This window comes from Giraffa tippelskirchi, chromosome X (genome assembly GCF_054371585.1).
Source record: "Giraffa tippelskirchi isolate mGirTip1 chromosome X, T2T-mGirTip1v1.2.pri, whole genome shotgun sequence".
NCBI lineage: Eukaryota > Metazoa > Chordata > Mammalia > Artiodactyla > Giraffidae > Giraffa > Giraffa tippelskirchi.
Genome location: NC_137289.1, coordinates 152,673,164 through 152,690,159, shown reverse-complemented (window position 1 = coordinate 152,690,159; position 16,996 = coordinate 152,673,164). Strand labels below are relative to the sequence as shown.

At 55.6% G+C, this 16,996-nt stretch overlaps 1 long non-coding RNA gene across 1 annotated transcript; it reads right to left on the bottom strand.

The window, feature by feature from the left end:
- Positions 1-933: 933 nt before the first annotated feature.
- LOC145535472 (uncharacterized) lies at positions 934-15,930 on the bottom strand. The gene is made up of 2 exons (XR_014075432.1): positions 15,366-15,930; positions 934-2,292 (listed from the first exon to the last, which is right to left on the bottom strand). It is a non-coding gene; the product is annotated as an uncharacterized LOC145535472 (long non-coding RNA).
- Positions 15,931-16,996: the final 1,066 nt, after the last annotated feature.

Here is a 16,996-nt window from a genome sequence, read left to right as displayed (position 1 = left end):
TACACAACTCTGACCTCGAACTGACTATTTTCAGTCACTGTGCTGAGTTCCAGACAAGGGGCAGGATCTTTTTTTTCCCCCCAACATAATAAGGTTTGAAAGAACAGTGTAAATTCTTATCTTCTTCGCTAGCCTTCCAGGATAAACGGACAGGCTGCGGCTTAATTAGACAAATCTGCCCCCCTTTCTTTCAAAAAGGCTCATTCTCAAGGTTATGTGGCAGCCTGGTGGCTCTGAGAGTAGACTCTGCCTGCAACGCAGGAGACGTGGGTTCAATCCCTGGGTTGGGAAGATCCCCTGGAGGAGGGCATGGCAACCCACTCCAGTGTTCTTGCCTGGAGAATCCCATGGACACAGGAGCCTGGAGGGCTACAGTTCACAGGGTCGCAAAGAGTCAGACAAGACTGAGCGACTTTGACTGGATGGGAGGGGGGTTTGAGGGGGAATGGCTGAGTCGCTTTGCTATTCACCTGAAACCATCACAACATTGTTAATTGGCTATACCCTACTAATATTCCTTGGGAGGGCTGATGCTGAAGCTCCAATCCTTTGACCACCTGATGCGAAGAACTGACTCAGTGGAAAAGACCGTGATGCTGGGAAAGATTGAAGGCGAGAGGAGAAGGGGACGACAGAGGATGAGATGGTTGGATGGCATCACCAACTCGATGGGCATGAACTTGAGCAAGCTCCGGGAGTTGGTGATAGATAGGAAAGCCTGGCGTGCTGCAGTCCATGGGGTCGCAAAGAATCAGACACGACTGAGCGACTGAACAGCAACCCTAATACAAAATTAAAATTTTAAAGTTTGGGGAGAAAAAAAAAGAAACACCTTCCCTTGATCGTCTACAGGATAAATGAATTCTCCATGCTTCTTCCAAGGGTTAGCAGCCCACTAGCCCACCAGGAGACAAAAGAGCCGGAGCCGTGCTGTGCAGTTTCAAAAAATATTTTATTTTCTGGAATAGCCATAATGTCTGGAATAGCTTTTCTCTTTATCGCCCGTCTCCACGCGGGGGGAGGCAGAAGCCACGAGACGAGACGAGACGGAGGCGCCACAGACCACACCCGCGGGGACAGAAAGACGGAGCGCTTGGGGGGCGGGGGGAGGATGTAGAAAACGCTCATCAGCGGCTTGGGGACGGGTCAGCGGGGGCTGGGGGTCGGCATCGCCGGGGACATTCACGGACATACGCACGCACCCCGCCGGGCGGGGAGGCCCACCTCCACCGTCATCTGGATCCCTCTCGGTTTAAACAGAGCAGACAGAAAAAATAATAATTAACAACATGTGCTCCAGAGTCCTCCGTGGCTGCCTGGAAGGGCTCCCACAAGTCTTATCCATGATGCAACGTGGAAAGATCGTTGAGGCATCCTTGTGAGTCCCAGAGAGAACCGTGATGCTACCGGGTGCGTTTTGGGGAGTCCCAGAACCCTCTTGTCTCGCGTGCAAAGTACCAAGCATTTTGTATTTTCCAGGGTCACTCTCTTTCCTTCCCCGTCAGGGTGTCTTCTCGCAGCAGACGGATTAAAAACCCCTCTGAGGGGGGAGCGTCGGCAAGGAGAGCAGCTGGGATCCCTTGGGCGTCTTCCTCCCGCACACACGGCAGGAAGCTGCAGAGCTCCGGGCACGCGGTCGCCTATGTCGGACAAACGGGGCTGCATCTGAGGCGTGAAGAGGGCCGGACCGCAGCGGCGCCTGCCTTCACGATGATGGTGCGATCTGAAGCTGCTTGTCCCCCGGACGCGTCAAGCCGGGAACGAGAGCAGAGCCTTCCCGCGGGCGGCCCCGCTGAGCAACAGGGTCCCCCCACCCTGCACCCCGTGAGTTATCACTGTGCACGAGGGCAAGGCGGATGGAAACTCACGAGGGACGGGGCCAGGGGGGCGGGGCTGAGATAGGAACCCCCCCACCCCCGGGGGGCTGTGGATGGAGGTGGTAGATGCCAGCATGGCCCCCCGCCCCCGGGGAGGGTGACGCCAGCCAGGGGGTCCTGACCGCCTCGTGATGGCTTCGCAAGACAGGTGATGGGGAGGTGGGCTGGATCCTCACAGGTGGTGCCCCCGCCCTGCACCCCCCACCGTGAGCTGGGATGGCATGCCGGTTTTGCAGAGGAGGGCCCACGGAGGGACCCGCAGGCATTGGATCTTGCTTCCGGCCACTTCGGAGTCGCGGCCCACCGCCCATGGTCCACACTGGGAATCTGCTCACGGCATCTTGCTTTGTACTTGGAGGACAGGAGGAACGGAAGAGTCCAGGGCGACCAGGGCTACTCCATCCCCTCTGGGTCCCTAAAGGGGTTGTGAAGAGAAAAGAAAGAAAAGAAAGTGAAGTTGCTCAGTCGTGTCTGACTCTTTGCCACCCCATGGACTGTAGCCTACCAGGCTCCTCCTCCGTCCATGAGATTTTCCAGGCAAGAGTACCGGAGTGGGTTGTCAGTTCCTTCTCCGGGGATCTTCCCAACAAATGTGAGGTGAGGGCTTTCCTGGTGTCTCCAGAGTAAAGAGGCCGCCTGCCAATGCAGGAGATGCGGGTTCAATCCCCGGGTGATCAAACAAACTAACATCTAACACACGCCCCAACTAACATCTGACATAGCCAGATACATCTTTTTTAATTATAAAAAGGAAGAAAGAAAACAGGATGCTCAGCTTCTGACTGATGGTTAGGCAGAGAATTCTAAGTGCATGTATATAAGTATGGAGTTTCAAAATATAACTCTACTAAATGACATATGTCTGGATATTACTTGTATATGTATGGGTATTACATACATGATGGTTAGACAATTCCAATTGCATGTACATAACTACAGAATTTTAAAATATGGCTTTAGTAAATTACGTATCTATGTCCATTACATGGAAGGTACATATATGCCTATAAAATTGATACTTCATAGAGTCCATGTGTGTGTCCAACTCTGTGCGACTCCATGGACTGTAGCCTGCCAGCCTCCTCCGTCTGTGGGATTCTCCAGGCAAGGATACTGGAGTGGGTTGCCATCTCCTTCTCCAGGGGATCTTCCCGACCCAGGATCAAACCCACGTCTCCTCTGTCTCCTGCATTGGCAGGTGAGTTCTTTACCACTGCGCCACCTGGGAAACCCAAAGAATATATATGCTTTCATAAATTTCTATAAATGTTGTGCATTGAAAAATAGAAACACATACCTCTATTACTATGCAAATTGACATGTTCATTTCTGTATACCTACATACACATGCATATATATGTATATATATATATATATATGTCTGTTGAAATGATACTATTTCAATATAGAGATCAGGCCAAATACATTATTTCAATTGACTTCGTCTTTACCATTTTAGTTTCCTTTTCATGCAGGTACCAGACAAACGTTTCTCTTAGGACACAAAAGTTTCTCTTCCACATTTATTGATACAGTTGGCATGGGGGCCTGTGTAAGTGTGAGATGTGCAGAATAAAGATCTGATTTACATCCATCGTGAAACAATGACCACACATTCGGTCAACATCCATCATCCCGTTACAGACACAAAATTAAAGAAACACATGTCTTTCTTGGGAAGAGAACTCTCAGGATTTCCTCTCAACGGCCTTCGTATATGTCATATTATATAATCTTTGTCATGTTTGCATAAAATCCTTAGTAGTTATTTATTTTTCAGCTTATTTATTTTCAACTGATTTATTTTTCCGCCGGAAGTTTGCACCTCGAAGGCTGCCGGAAAATTGCAAACGACTTAGGTGGCTCGTATTTATGTTTCCTTTGGACAGCCCTGTTGTAGATCCTGTAAATATGGGGTTTCCAAGGAGAAAAAAAAAATGCCGAAACGGGGTGCCAGGCACTCCAGCAACTCTGTGCGTGTGTGTGTGTGTGTACTGTCTCCCCAGCCATCTCCGGAGAACCCCTCTTTGTCCTTGAGACCTTGGGCAAGGGTCCCCGAGAAGGCGCCCCAGCCCCACACGGAAGTCCCACTTGTGTCCCTGTCTGTGTGTCCATATGTCCTTAGCACAGAGCGGGTGGAACCTGTCCACCATGTGTTCCCTGGCTCCGTGCCCAGACGTCTGACCCAGCACAGACCAGACTGTCCCTTCATCCAATCACCTTGCCATCTCCCCAGCCAAGGGTTTTACACTGGGAGCCAGTACCGGCCCCGGCCGGCAAAGACCGCAGCCCCCGGGGGCCGTGACGGAGCTCGGGGAAGTTGTCTCAGCTGAGCACTACGGGCTAAACTGCCAGATGTGCTCACATTTGACTCTTTGCAACCCCGTGGGCTGGAGCCCGCCAGGTTCCTCTCTGTCCATGGGATTCTCCAGGCAAGGAGACTGGAGTGGGTTGCCATTTCTTTCTCCAGGGGATCTTCCTGGCCCAGGGATCAAACCTGCATCTCCTACATTGCAGGCAGATGCTTTACTGTCTGCTTCCACCTGGAAAGCTTGGGCTGAATTATGTCTTCCCCAAAATTCAGACGTTGAAACCCTCACCCAAGGACCTCAGGATGGGGCTGTGTTTGGAGATGGTCCTTAAAGAGAGAACGAAGGTGAAATGAGGTCACTGGGGGGGTCCTGATCCCATAGGACTGGGGTCTTCATAAGAAGAGACTGGGAAAGAGACGCACACAGAGGGATGAGCACGTGAGGACTCGGGGAGGAGACGGCCGTCTACACGCCCAGGAGAGAGGCCTCAGGAGGAACCAGCCCTGCCCACACCTGGATCTCAGCCTCCAGCCTTCAGAACGTCACTGTTCAGTCACTCAGTCGTGTCCAACTCTGCGACTCCATGGACCGCAGCACACCAGTCCTCCCTGTCCACCACCAACTCTTGGAGTTTGCTGAAACTCATGTCCATCGAGTCGGTGAGGCCATCCAACCATCTCATCCTCTGTCGTCCCCTTCTCCTCCTGCCTTCAATCTTTCGCAGCATCAGGCCCTTTTCCAATGAGTCAGCTCTTTGCATCAGGTGGCCAAAGGATTGGAGCTTCAGCTTCAGCATCAGTCCTTCCAACGAACGTTCAGACTGATTTCCTTTAGGATAGACTGGTTCAGAATCTGACACGTTGCCAGAACCGCAGTCGTGGAGGAAGCTGGTGAAAATGCATTGATGCTACAGGCCTGATGGAAGGGAGCGGATGAAGTGAGAGAGAGAGACAGACAGACAGTGAAGGACAGACACGGGGGGAGAGACAGACAGGGAGAGAGAGAGGGTCCATGGGGAAAGAGAGACACAGAGAGAAAGAGGAAGACACAGAAATAGAGGGAGAGAAAGAGAGAAAGGAAGAGAGGCTAGGAGAGAGAGACAGACCAACACAGAGAGATGGAGAGACAGACAGACAGAAAGACAGAGAGAGACGGCAAGGAGAGACGGAGCGAGAGACAGGCAGGGAGAGAGAGACAGACAGAGATGGACAGAGACAGGGCCAAGGAGACAGACAGAGGAGGAGAGATGGAGAGACAGACAGAGAGACACACAGGGAGAGAGAGACAGACAGATGAGGAGAGATGGAGAGACAGACAGACAGAGAGAGAGACACACAGACAGGGAGAGAGAGACAGACAGACGAGGAGAGATGGAGAGACAGACAGACAGACACACACACAGGAAGAGAGACAGACAGACAGAGATGGACAGAGAGAGGGCCCGGGAGACAGACAGACAGACAGAAAGACAGACAGCGAGTGCGTCCCAGGCCCGGGGTCGGGGGCTCGTCTCAGCTCCGTGGCTCCCACCCGCCGTCCAGCGTGAACACGAGCCTCGGGGGCCGGCTGAGTCCCAGCCCCACGAGGTGTCAGGTCGCGACTCCTCCGACGCTGCCTCCAGAAGGGACCCCGGAGACGGGAGGCAGTGAAGGGTCTGCAGCCCAGAAGAGGACGCAGGAGCATCGGGTCACCTCGGAGGCACCGCAAAGCTCCGCCCACGAAGGAGGCGGGGGTGCAGGCAAGTGGAGGCAGCGACCATGCCGCTGTGCACCCCGAGCTCAGAGCACCGAGCGGGCACCCGTTGAGGAGGCCGGGAAGGAGCCGTCATCAGCGCTGCCATCAACGCCTTCACGTCATTGCCAGAAGACGCCTTGGGGATGGCCGGCCCCCAGGACCCTAAGAGGGATACATTTCTGAGGTTTTCAGCTCCCCTGCCCCCACAGACGCAGCACTACTTAATTCAGCTTTTGCAAAGAGGCTCACCCATCAGTCCCAACCAGACACTCCCGCATTCACAACTCTGTAAGTCCAGCTTCCCTGGTGGCTCCGACGGTAAAGAATCTGCCTGCAGGGCGAGAGACGTGGGTTCGCTCCCTGAGTCGGGAAGATCCCCTGGAGGAGGAGATGGCAACCCACTCCCGTATGGCTGCCTGCAGAATCCCATGGACAGAGGAGCCTGGTGGGCTACAGTGCACAGGGTCACAAAGAGTGAGACACAACTAAGCAACTAAGCAACCACACACATTCACTGGAAGGACTGAAGCTGAAACTCTAATCCTTTGGCCACTTGATGCAAAGAACTGCCTCACTGGAAAAGACCCTGATGCTGGGAAGGATTGAAGGCGGGAGGAGAAGGGGACGACAGAGGATGCGATGGTTGGATGGCATCACCGACTCCATGGACCTGAGTTTGAGCAAGCTCCAGGAGTTGGTGAAGGGCAGGGAAGCCTGGCGTGCTGCAGTCCATGGGGTCGCAAAGAGTTGGACACGACTGAGCGATTGAACAACAGCAATTCAGAAGCCATCGTTCTGGGACTTTGCGCTAGTGATGGAAGCTGACATCCCGGTTTCCAGGCCGTTGCCGGGCCTCCGCTGGTTTCACCTCGTTTCCTTACAGGGAGGAGGATGGCTCCAAACAGGACAGGCAAATATAGGCCCTGAAACAGGTCACGCAGCTCTGGCAGCGAGTGGCCTCTCTTTATAGCTCAGCGGACTAAATAAAGCCCTGAGCGCTGAACAAGAGACAGAGGGGAGGTTTTCATTCCAGGAGAGGAATAATTATTTCCTAAATAGACTTCCTTTGGTTGTTTTTCTTTAAAGAAAGAAAGAAAGAAACAGGTCTTCCTTGGTGACTCAGACAGTAAAGAATCTGCCTGCCAATGCAGGAAAGCTGGGTTCGATCCCTGGGTTGGGAAGATTCCCTGGAGAAGGAAATGACAACCCACTCCAGTATTCTTGCCTGAAGAATCCCATGGACAGAGGAGCCTGGCGGGCTGCGGTCCGTGGGGTTGCAAAGAGTGGGACACGACTCAGAGACTTTTACTCTAGAAACAGCTAAGGAAAAAGAAGAGAAAGATGACCAAGAACAAAATGAACTTCAGACAGAGTAACACTTTAGGCCGCTTGTTCCTTTTTTTTTTTGAAACAGTGAAATTTTACTTTTCACGAGCAGACGGATCCCAGACTCTTTCCAACCTGCCTGAAGAAGTCGCAGGAAATTTCCAAGTAAGTCGATAAAGGGATTTCCCTGCTGGTGCAGTGGTTAAGACCTTGTCTTCCAATGCAGGGTATGTGGGTTTGATCCCTGGTTGGCGAAGAAAGATCTCACATGCCTTGCAACGTGGCCACAGTTTTGTTTTGTTTTTTTTAAGTCAATAAAAACAAAAAAACAAGGAAGGCTTAAGGACAGCCAGTTCTTCGATGAGGTGACAGACGTCTCTCAAAATCGAGGCGCTGGGCAAATCACAGTGCTGATAAAAATCAAAGCATTTCAGGGGATCGTGGTAATACTCGAGGGCTTTGTCATGCACACATCAAAACCCAAGGACGACAAAAGAGAGAGAGAGACAGAAGAATGGAATTCTCGCCTGGGCAACCCCATGGATGGAGAAGCCTGGCGGGCTGCAGTCGACGGGGTCGCAAAGAGTCAGAGACGGCTGCAGTCACTTAGCACGCACGCACGTATTTATAACTGAATCATTCTGCCGTATGCCTGAAACTACTAGAACATTGTGAACGAACTGTATTTCAGTAAACATTGTAAGAAGGCATAAGGTGACACGGCTAGCTGGTCAGACCTTCCTGAACGGGCAGAGTCAGGAGTGCATTTGACCTTTTATAAACGTTATCACCCCAAACCGGCCATGGACACCCTGGGCGACTGGTCAACCTTTGACTTCAACCATCATCACATTCACGCAAACGCCAGCACCTCTTGGCGGGCTCAGACGTCTAAGGAACCACCGGGAGGCGGATGTGGGGTGGGAAGGGGTTTCATCTCGTCCCATGGAGACTGAGACCCAGGCGACCTTCCTCAGCCACTGCTGGCCCTGGCAGGCTGCCCTTCAGAGTCCCGTGGACCACGTACCTGGACTCTCTCGGAGGAAAACCCAACAGCATGTCCCAGGGATTTGTAAGGAGCACGTGAACCAAGCTTAAACCTACAAGAGATGCTTAATGAATTGTGGTCCCTGCTCCCAGCCCCTAAAAAGCCAGCTGGTGGTGGGGAGGTAATTCCCAGGTGGTCTTAAGTGCTTAAGAATATGACTGTGAAGGCAGATGCCATGGGTTCGATCCCTGGTCCGGGGAGATCCCACATCAGCTCAGTTCAGTCGCTCAGTCGGGTCCGACTCTCTGCGACCCCGTGCGCTGCAGCACGCTGCGCTTCCCTGTCCATCACCAACTCCTGGAGCTTGTTCACACTCACATCCATTGAGTTGGTGATGCCATCCAACCATCTCATCCTCTGTCGCCCCCAAGATCCCATAGACCCTGGACCACCCGACGCTGTCCTCCACAACCACTGGGCCTGCGTTCCGGAATCCGTGAGCCCCAACCAGAGAAGCCACCGCAATGAAAACTCCGAACGTTCCGACTGAGAGAGTAAACCCACCCCCACCCCACTCGCCGCAATTAGACAAATCCCGGGCTCAGCAACCAAGACCCAGTACAGCCCAAAATAAGCAAATACATTAAATTAAAAAGAAAAAAAATTCCAAGCGGGCAGGGGAGGTGTGAATGCAGGGTTGAGAACTACCAGTGTAGCGGATTTCCCCCCGCACACACGTCTGACCCCTCGCCCCACCAACGGAGAAGCGTGCTTCTGCTTTGTGCTATTTGGGGCATCTTGACGGAACTGCCTCTCCCCACGGGGCCCATCTAGCGCTCACCTTCTGCTCTCGCTGTTTTGAGCTAAAAGCCGCATCTGCGAAATCGGCTTCCAGAGTCATTTCCCTGGCTTGGCTCCGGAGGAAAGCTGAGATTTTCTCCAAAAGTCCCGGCCGTGGGGGGAGTCTGGCAAGAACAGTGGCAGGTCCACGTCTGTTGCATCACGGTGGGGACGCGGGTTTCAGGGAAAAGACACCGCTCCCAGCGAGAAACGGGGTCGGGGCGTAGACCCCGAGTGGCCGGAAGGTCAAGTTTTATATTCCATTTGGGGTGCACAGACTCAGCCTGTGTTGGCATTGGGGGTAGGGGGTATGACTTATGGCAAGAAGGCCTGTTAGAGACAAATTGACTCCAAAGGCACAGGAGGGGTCTAGAACATTCCATGCGTGCTAAGTTGGTTCAGTTGTGTCTGACTCTTTGTGACCCCGTGGACTTGTAGCCCCATCAGTCTCCTCCGTCCATGGCATTCTCCAGGCAAGAATACTGGAGTGGGTTGCCATGCCCTCCTCCAGGGGATCTTCCCGACCCAGGGATGGAACCCAGGTCTCCCGCATTGCAGGCGTATTGTTTACCATCTGAGCCACCAGGGGAGTCCCGGGACATTCCACAGGGCTGTCGACCTCTTCGAATGAACTGTCTTATCCCTGTGTGCACAGCCCAGCATCCGTGCCTGGACTGTGGGCTTCAGACACTGACGCAGGTCTCCAGTAGCCACACGGCCCACCGCCCCTGACGAGAACTTAGGACTCTCCCCTGCCCCTTCCAGGTTTGGATGCATTTCACTCTGCAATCGCGATGGAGCCTGACACGCAGAGAAGATGGCGTCTTGAAACTAACGGGTGAGACGCTTGATCTTCATTTGCTATCATTCAGTCACTCAGTCGTGTCTGACTCTTTGCGACCCCATGGACTGCAGCACGTCAGGCCTCCCTGTCCATCACCAACTCCCGGAGCTTGCTCAAGCTCACATCCATTGAGTCAGTGATGCCATCCAACCACCTTATCCTCTGTCATCCCCTTCTGCTCCTGCCCTCAATCTTTCCCCGCATCAGGGTCTTTTCCAAGGAGTCAGTTCTTCGCATCAGGTGGCCAAAGGATTGGAGCTTCAGCTTCAGCATCCGTCCTTCCCATGAATATTCAGGACTGATTTCCTTTAGGACTGAGTATCTTCACTACCTGCCAAATATTACATCTTCATGCCCACATCTTTTGGAAGCATCTGCAACTCAGACCACTTTAAGGGTGAACATCTGTGAAGCGAAGCGAAAATGGGAACCACAGCTACGGTACGAGGCATCGTGATGGTTTGACAAACGTTCTCTGCCTCCTTTGTTTTTTTTTTTTTTTAAAAAAAAGGCTGAAAATAGCTTGAGGAGCAAGAATCGGATTCCGTACCCGATTCTTTCCTGCCCCAAAGTCACTTATCTGGAATTGTGACATGTTTACTTCTCCCACACGCTCTAGCTTTTCAGGGATACGGAATGGCGTGGGAGGGAGGCTGGTGTGTAGACCAGCCTGGGGTATGAAACCCCTGGACCCAAATTTTTTACCTGAGCCGCCCCCCTCCCCCCAACCCTGGGTCACACATCCTGAGCAAAGATAACTGCCCAGAGGAAAAAAAAAAATATACCGAAAAAGTTGAGCACAGCTTACCGGCTGAACGTCAACAATAAGACAGGCTCGTGGAGCCACTTCTGGGCCTGTCTGCCCGTGTGCTGCTTGAGCTGAAGTGTGAGGAAGCTCTTTCTTTTTCTTAAAGAAAACTTCTTTATTTTCATATTTGGCAGCGTGAGAGCCCCGTGGCCTATGGGATCTTAGTTGACCCTGACCAGACCCGGGGTTGAACGCATGTCCCCTGCATTGGCCGGCCGGTTCTTAACCTCTGGACCCCCAGGAAGTCCCAGGAACGTGTTAGTCGCTCAGTCCTGTCCGACCTTTTGCGACCCCATGGACGATAGCCCACCTGGCTCCTGTCCATGGGATTCTGCAGGCAAGAAGACTGGAGCGCCTTGCCATGCCGTCCTCCAGGGGATCCTCCCCACCCAGGGATCGAAGCGCGGTCTCCTGCCTTTTAAGGCAGATTCTTTACCATCTGAGGCTGCGGGGAAGTCCCAGAAAGTTCTTTCTGGCCTGACTGACAAACAGCCTCCTTATTCGTGTCATCGACGTTCCCTGCTTCTAGTCCTGCAGGCTCTGTCTCTCTGTTTTCTGTGACGCTTGTCTGCAGACTCAAGGAGCTCGCTTCCATCAACCAACTGATCTTTGAAAGGAGCTGGGATTTCTCTTTGCCTCTGTGGAGACCCTGCAGTTTGAGGAACGGGTGGAGAAGCTGAAGGTGGGAAGTCTGGAGGTGTCTTTACACAAGCTCTGGTGGAGCAAAACAGTTAAGAATCTCGTCTGCAGTGAGGGAAAGCTGGGCTCGATCCCTGGGTCGGGAAGATCCCCTGGAGGAGGAAATGGCAACCCACTCCGGTATTCTTGCCTGGAGAATCCCATGGACAGAGGAGCCTGGCGGGCTGCAGTCCATGGGGTCGCAGAGTGTCAGACACGACTGAAGAGACTAAACAACAGCATGTGGAAATATACACTAAGCAGTTAATTTGTAGTGTATCCGAAAAACCTTAACAGAACAATATTAATCTGAAACCGTAAGGAAGAGGTTAAGATAGGAACACAATTCAAAACTCTTTTGAATGGGAATGCAGCCAATACGGGTTTTGGCCTTTTGTAAACAACAAAAACATTTTGTATTGGGGTGTAGCTGATTAACAATGTTATGATAGTTTCAGGCGGACAGTGAAGGGGCTCAGCCATACGTATACATGTATCCATTCTCCCCCAAACTCCCCTCCCATCCAGGCGGCCACGTGACATTGAGCAGAGTTCCCTGTGCTGTCCAGCAGGTCCTTGCTGGTTCTCCATGTGAAACACAGCAGTGTGGCCATGTCCATCCCAGACTCCCTGACTCTTCCTCCCATAAGTTCGGTCTCTAAACCCGAGGGTCTCTTTCTGTTTTGCAAATAAGTTCGTGTGCATCATTTCTTTTTAGATTCCACATTTAAGGGATGTCACAGGATATTTCTCCTTCTCTGTCTGACTCCTTCACTCAGGATATAGCTTTTGTTTACAAACACAGGTGAGCATGCACGCAGGTCTGGGGGTATAAGAGCTTGGAGACTCGGCGATGGATCTTGTTTTCCTTGTGATCTTAGGAAAGTTACGTAACCATTTTCTTTTTAGCCTGTTTTTTTTTTTTTTCTTTCTTCTGCATAATTGAGATAATCATTGGACTCCTGTTGCTGTCAGGAGCATAAAACGCGATGTAAATAATAATCCTTTTTCACTGTCTGGAACTTTGTAACACACTCTCGGGGACTATTACATACGAGTGTTATTTATAGGAATCCACATTCTTTTTTCTTTCTTTCTGGCAAGCACTCTGTATTCCTTGCTGGCCCTGTAGAAAATTCAGAAGGTGACAGGACACCTTGTTCCCGTCTTACCCCAGCCCTTGCGGACCAGCGACCCTGGTGGGTTTGCGATTTGTCTTCCTAGACCCACCCACCCCCGGCCCCGGAGAATGATCCTTGGAGGAAGCTGTGTTTTCTTTAGACGGATTACAACCACGGGGTCCCCGCGGCTCCAGGCTCCACCTCCAGGTCTCAGGGCTCCCGTGGAGAAGGGACGGAGGGGTGGACAGATATACTGATGGACGTAGCAGGGGACGGGTCTCCCGAGGGGGTCCCTCTCCAGCCAGGGTGACTCTGTCCTTCTCCAGAGACTCCTCAGAACTTCCCGGCCCTGTGACCTTGGGCAGCAAACCACCTTGCTTTCTGCACCTGAAATGGGGCTCTTGGCAGCCATCCCGAAGACCATCTGGGAAGGTCTTTTGTGGATCACGAGGCACTGAACACAAGGGCCAAGGTTTCCTTTTGTCTAAAGTGCTGTGCTTCTACCCCGGTCTATTATTTTTTTTTTTTTTAGGAAGGCAGAGGTGTCTATATACTGTGACAATTGCTATCTGACAGCAAGAACATTTATTTTATCGGGGGTAGTGTGGCTTTATCATAGGGTGTTAGTTTCTGCTGCACCACAAATGGAATGAGCTCTATACCTTTGCACATATCCCCTCCCTCTCCGACCTCCCTCTCACCCGCCAAGCCAAGCCACCACCGGGCAGCCGCCTTTAGACCCGCCAGCCCGTCTGAATCCTATGCTTCTGCCCTGATTTTTGCCGTGACCCGCTCTGCAGACACGCAGACGGCGATGCGGGAGACACGTCTCCCGGGTCGTGGAGATGACAGGCAGGTGGACGGGGAGGCTTCTCTGGGAAACGGAAGCGACGGCCATCGGCTGGGATCGAAATGGCCCGAGAGGAAAAGTACCACCGGGAGGCCGACAGTGTACCGACCAGATGGGAACCGGGCCCCGGGGCCCCCGGGCGTGTGCGTGAGGCCGTGGGGACCGACCCTCCACCGGCAGGAGAACTCCCCCCGGATGTTCGCAGTTATGTAATTTGGGCTCTTTTTCCCCCATCGACTGTGTTTTCCTCCCAGAAAGGGGGTCCCATGAGTGACGCCCCTGGATCCCAGCATCTTTCCCCAGGCTCATCTCAGATTCAAGCATCTACACCTTTTGTTTTTCTCTTTAGATTTAGAGTTTAGAATTTAGGCGTCTGAACGACGTTTAGGTGCTGTAGTGTCTGCTTGTCCCCAGTGAGCCCTCCCGCAGAGCGTGTGTTTGTTGGCATTTGAGCCTCGTGCTGCGTGTGAGACACGGACCTGTGAGGTCCTTTCTCTGATGATGGGGGGGGGGTCAGCGGGGAGATAGTTTTTCAAGCTATCTGGACCCCTTTTCATCCTGTTTCTGCCTGGCGCATGTCACCTGACACCTAGAACACGGGGCTTCAGAAATTGACATGGTGCTCCAGACATTCACATGTATTAGCCCAGTCTGTTTAGAGTCAGTCCTAGGCTTTCCTTCTTGAGCTGGGGGAGGTGGCGGTGGTGGGGGGAGTCAGGGGAAGGGGCTGGGGGTCTCGGGAAGCTGGGGCAGGCCCTCTAGGGGTGTAGGAGACCCAGTGACATCTTAGGAGACAGGCTCCCCCCGCCAGCTCCACGGAATGCGTTCAGGACACCTTTACAAGGCGTTTGTGTGTGTGTATGTGTTTGCAGAGGGGAGGCTGGGTTTCCTGGGATCTTTCTTGACCACCACCACCCCCAAACCAACGGTGCTTTTGTTAATTTAAAAATGGGTCTCCCTTCCTCTCCCTCCTAGGGCCCAGACACTGGATCTTGGCGGATACACAGCGCGAAAAGCCGCAGAGCGCCAGTCACTGGACTGGGGTGACACCAGTTTTAACCACAGGAGAAAACCCACACGACCCAGGAGACAACACACAACACAACGCTGATCGCCCCACAGCAGACGCTCCGGCTCCCCTAGGATTTCTCCAACCATTCCTGGGGAGCAGGAGACAGTGTCTGCCTTTTCGGTCTCCTTAACCCTCGGGGGCCTGGAAACGGCTTAGTGGGAGAGAAACACCCCGGGGCGCGAATTGCACACAGCAGGGCCGGGTGAGGGCTGGGGCAGCTCGCACACGACCGCCAGGACCCAAACATCTCCCCCCCTCACCCCACCGCCGCCGCCCCCACTCCTGCCCTGCTTACCCGGGGAAGACGACCTAGCTATCTGCGGATGCATAAATTGGCAGCCTATTTCAGCTGGGTGTTTTTGCTCACACGTTCTTTCTGTACAGGAACGCTCAGGGAGGACGCTTTTTTTTTTTTTCGGAATGTTCTTGCTAACAAGATCCTTATTTAAGTCACAAACTTGCTCCCGGAGCCCTGGTGTGGGGCAAAGCTCTCCCTTCTCTCCGTCTCCTATGGGGGGGTGGCGGGGGGCGCGGGAGGAAGACCCGTGCCAGCGGGTTGGCACCCCCCTTGGGAGTGCCTGGGAACCCGAGGAGGGCGCATCGGGGGCTTCAGACCGGTCTTCCTGCGAGCCACGGGCTGGGGGGGACCCCGGCCGCTGCGCAGGGGTGAGCGATAGCGAGAGCGCCCAGCCTCTCGGAGGGACCCAAGGCGCCCCAGGCGCGAGCGGGCCCCCCTAGGCGTCCCCCCTAGCGCCTCCCGCTAGCCGGCGAGTCCCGGGGCGCAGCGCCTCACCGGGGACGGTCCCGCGCCCCGCGCGAAGTTGTGGATCCTCTCCGTACCCCCCCAACACCTCCGCCGCCTCTACCCTCCCGCCCCCGGCTTGCCCCGCAGGGCGGCCGCCCGAGCGCGCTCACCCGCTCCGTCCGGTCCGTCGTGAAGGTCACGGGCAGGGGGCGCGGGCGGCGGGCGCCGCGCGACGGGGCCCGGGGTCGCGGTGGGGCGGCGCGCCGGCCGGCCCCGCGGCCCCCATGCCGGGCGCCCGGGCGCCCTTCAGCGCGGCGGGGCGCGGGGCCCGCGGCTCTCAGATGCCGTGGTCGCAGTCCACATCGCGGCAGATGTACCAGAGGATCACGTAGAGGATGAGCAGGATGGCGAAGATGAAGAGCGCCACCAGGATGGCCTTGGTCACGGGCGAGATGAAGGACTGCATGGCCCCGGCGGGGCGCGCGGGCGGGGGGCGCGCGGGGCGCGGCGCTCACGACCCCCGAGCGCGCCCGGAGCCCCGCGCCGGCCCCGCGCCGCATCCGCAATGCTCCGTGCCGGGGTTCCGGGGGAGGGGGGCGGACGGCGGCAGCCAGGCAGGGCCCCCGCCGCTCGGCCGCGGCTGCTCCCGGGGCGGCTGCGCGCGGGGAGACCACCGCCCCCAGCGCCCACCCCGGGCTCGGTCCTGCGCTCACCGCGCCCGGCGGCCACGGGGCTGGGCGGGCGGCGGGCGGGCGGGGGCCGCGGCCATGGGCGAGGACGCGGACGGCCGCGAGGAGGCGGCGCGCCCCGGCAAGTCCCCGCAAAGTTGGGCGGCGGCGAGGCGGCGGCGGCGGCGGCGGGCGCGCACTGACAGGTGGATGCAAGCCCGGCCCCTCGCGGGGCGCAGCGCGCGGCCGTGCGGGGCGGGCGGGGGGCGCGCGGGCGCGCGCGCGGGGAGGGGCTGCGGAGCGGGGTTGGGGGGTCGGGAGGGGGTCGGGGGGCGACGCCTGCCGCGTCCCTCGCCCCGCGCCCCCGCGCGCGCGGCCCCGCGCGCCCCTGGCGCCTGTGCGCCCCGGTCACCTCGCGCTCACGGTCTCAGCCTTGGCGACCTCCCGCTGCTTGGCTCTCCGCAGGGTGGGGTGACGTGGGTGGGGAGGAGCGCCCGCCGAAGACCGGGAGATGGGTGGGCCGCGTCCCCCTAATCTCGTCCCCCTAATCTCGCCCCCCGCAACGCGCCCCCGCGCGCCCCTGGCGCCTGTGCGCCCCGGTCACCTCGCGCTGTCTCAGCCTCGGCGGTCTCCCCATCTTGCGTCTCCGCGTGGACTCCCCCCCACCCCCGTCTTTCATTCTGTCTTTCCCGAGTCCCCACCGCTCCGCGTGACCCCTCCCTGCTTAATTCTCTTCCTCCCGAACCCCTACCTCTCACCGGGCCCCCTGCCCCATCCGACGCCCACAGCTGGTGCCCTGAGCTGTACTGGCACCAGAATGTGGGATTCAGGATTCGGGGGTGGGGGGATCAGCGGATGGAGAAAGACAGCGCCTTCCTCCTCTTTTCCCGCCTGTGGTTGAACTGGGCTGGGGGCGGCTTTGGGTTCACCCAGAGCATCGTTACATAAAGGGTGGTGGGCTGGGGAACACACCGGAGGGGCTGTGGCTCTTGGAAGAGTCATGTGGGTTCCGGGCTGCCCGGCAGGAAACCTTTCTCCATATACTGGTGTCTCCCATTCTCCTGGACTCGCCCTGTGGGTGAGGAACCGGATGCGGTCCCCGAACACACACACACCCACACACACACACACAC